Below are 3,463 nucleotides of genomic sequence, written 5' to 3' on the forward strand. Positions count from 1 at the left end.
CAAACAAAACTGCCCAACAACGGTTTCCAGGTTTCACTGAGGAAGAAATTTTCCTTTGGTCATTTAAACAATGGATTCAGTTACTAGAAACCCGAGTGCTCGTTTAAAGAACCCATGTGCTATCTGTTAACACTGCCCTTCACCTTTTGCGTCTCTGCCCCAGGGCTGGCCACACAGATGCTTTTTCTTGGGCCAGACTGGGGTTTCTTAAGTGTGACTCAGGCTGGAGATTAGGTCCAGGCAGAGGAGATAATTGTTTCTAGTCTGGTTTCTTCTAACTTTTCTCCAACGTCACCTCTTAAGCCTTTTCCTTCGGCAGTTCCCTCATGTTCCCCAAGTTGTGGTCCCTGGCCCTTCTCATCCTGTGCTCCACCCCCCCACAATCCCCCACGCCAGCTCTACTGCATGGCACAGCCTCTTTGCAGATGTCTCCAGAATCTTAGCACCAACCTCCTTCCTGAGGACCAGATCTAGATGTCCACCTGCCAGAGACTATCACCCAGCATCTCCAAGATGCTGCTGAGATCAGGTTCACTGTTCTGCTGATGCCGCTTGAATACAAGCCGGCTCATGAGTCGTTATGAAGTCATTAAGCTCCAAAGTGGGACTCAAGCAGCCATCTCTTCCTTTTCATGCTCATCGCTTCTTATACCTGCCTTTTGCAATAGCCTCCCTCCTACCTTGTCTCCCAGCTTTCCTGTATTCCAAAAGTCTTTATAGCAACTGAATTGATTCTATTAACTTCACAACTCTGCACATGTCCTTTCCTAGGGCTTCTCTCTTCTCCACCCTCAGCCTGAAATGGAGGCTATCCTCAAGATGGGATCCACTTAGGGGACGCATGGCACTCTTCTCGTGTGTCCTATGTCGGGCACAATGAGTATAATTTTTTTCACCCTCTGAGCCTTTCCTGACCTTCAGTTCCTTGGAACGCCCAAGCTCCCATTCTCATCTCCATCTGCTACATCCTCAATCTTCAAGGCTTCTCTCAAATGCCACCTCGCTGAGAACTCGTCACACGCTGAGGCTCCATTTGTAGCATACTCACATAGTTACTGGTATTTGAAAGGGTGAGTCAACTGAAAGCTACTTGAGTCCCTCGGCTAGGCCCTCGGGCTTAGTAGATGCCTCTCAACTGTGGGTGGTTGCCGACTCTCCTCCTGGCCCCCTGGCCCCGTGTCCCAGCCTTTCTGGCTCAACACAGCCCCGCTTTCCCTCCTCCTCTTTTTAATCAGACACAGGCAATAAATTTGGCATGGGAAGAACTACCCTCCTCCTCCAAACCCCACTGATTTTAAATTTTGTTGGAGGCAAAAGCAAATTTCCAAGATTCAGATCAACACCAATTTAGAATTATTTCTGCCAGTTGGAAAAGAAAACTTTGAAAATGACATTTGACTTTTTTTTTGAACTTGGGAAAAATTTGAAAGCTGTAGCCTTTCAAGGAAACAGGATACTTACACACACACACACACACACACACACACGCACGCACGCACGCACGCACCTACCCCAACTAGGCTGGCTTTATGTAGTTCAATCCTGTCAAGCTAATCTAATCTTTTGTGACAGAGTGGCAGACCTGGTAGATCAAGGGGGAAAAATAGTTGGAATTTATCTTTGCTGGCTTCACAACTTTTGATTCCACTCAATATGATTATCATTAAACTGGTTGAAAGGTTGGGGGGTGGGGAAGAGGGCACAAATCAGTTATAGGTGAGGGACAGAAGTGCTCCCTGGGTGCTAGCTTTGAGCACAGTGGCCCTGAATGTTGGCCTGAAGGGGCCAGATGACAAAAAAAGAGAACAGAGAGTCAGCATGAATGACAAGGTGGGGCGGGGGGCAGGGAGCGTAGATTATTAATCAGCAAGAAAAGTAACTTTGGCAATACTTATGTGATCAACACTAGTATGTAGGTTTGACGAGGGGAGAGTTCATGTTCAGAGAAAACAGCAATCATCGTCAAAGTAGCATTATATTAAGAATGTGGTACTTCTTAGAGAAATTCAAACATAAATGAAGCGATTCCTTAAGACCAGCTTTGGGGACAGTCACAGTGAGCAGGACTTTCCTGTATGTGGTTACAGTGCTGATTTGCTCTGTGGGGCAAACTAACCGAGGTAATGAGATGGTATTTTCCCACTTTCAGGATAAACAAGCCCCTGATACAGCATCTCATCTAAGTAGATGGTTAACAATGGGAATTTGAGTGTATGGCACCCTAAGTTGTTAATGGCTGTTCCTGAACATTACTCCATTCAAACATTTTTTTTAAGGTGTGATATGAAAAAAAAGGGAACACAATGCTTTTCTCTACAATACTGGTGATCACTAAGAATCACACTGTCAGTGGCATGTAAGTTAACTCTTTAAATTTAATCAGTCCTTTATAAAACTTCCCAATTAATTAGTAAAAGATGGCTTATTTTAATAGCCTTAAACATTGGTCGCTATTTAAACAAGACATTCTAAAAAAAAAAAAGCAATCACATAATAGTTTATAGTAATTTACAAGTGGATGGTATACATTTAGATACAGAGGTAGAAGTCCACTTTAACAACATTTCACTAATACACATTTACCAAATTCAAGGCACAAAATAGTTTGCTTTACAAAAAAATACTGTAAAAATGTCAATTGCTGTTCTACAATGTGAATAAAACTTTCAAAAGAATCTTTACAACCTTCCATACGTACTCCATAGAATATGATTTTTCCCCCTCACTAATCATAGTTGGCACAAAAATGGGGACTTTTTTTTTTAATGCAGAAGCTCCCATTTTTAGAAACTGTTCCTTTGCAGAGCTGCTATGTATTCTAGATAAAAGTCCATTCAAATAAATGAAGCACAGCAACTTCCTGAGGAAAGGGCACTTTCTGTATGCAGCAAAATTCACAGGTAGAAAATGTATGACCTTTGTGGATAACTAGGTCTCCAGAGGAATAGAGCTTTAAGGAAAGATTTCAGAGACAAAATTAAAAATTTGGCTAACACTTAGTCCTTATGACTTTAAGAAAGAGACCTGATCCCCGCTACTGTAACAATCAACATCATTTACTTTGAATTGATGGAGATTTCAAAATTCCTTTTTAAAAGAGCTGTACCCACAAACACCATGAACAGCCACATGGGCTTTGCAAAACTGAAACTTAGAAAACATGAGAAAATATAGCACTATCAGTCCTTGAAGTTGCAAGGGTGTCAATTGGCTAGAGTTTAATTACAAGAATTAATAAACTCTATGGAGATCTAAAAAAACACAAACCACCACACAGGTGAAACACACTGACGTTACCATCTCTAGACTTTCTGCTCTTTAAGAAAAATAATGGTAGCCTGGAGACGTCACACAGTGCTTGTCTTAAAGATTTGACTGGTTTTAGGGTTTTGCCTCAAAGGACCCTGTTGGCAACAACGTAAGCTCACTTTTGCTGATCACATTTTCCAAGTATTCTAGTCAG

Source organism: Eumetopias jubatus, unplaced genomic scaffold, assembly GCF_037043125.1.
Source record: "Eumetopias jubatus isolate StellerSeaLion01/CBP00866 unplaced genomic scaffold, mEumJub1_p1.0 scaffold_4, whole genome shotgun sequence".
In the NCBI taxonomy this organism is placed as follows: domain Eukaryota; kingdom Metazoa; phylum Chordata; class Mammalia; order Carnivora; family Otariidae; genus Eumetopias; species Eumetopias jubatus.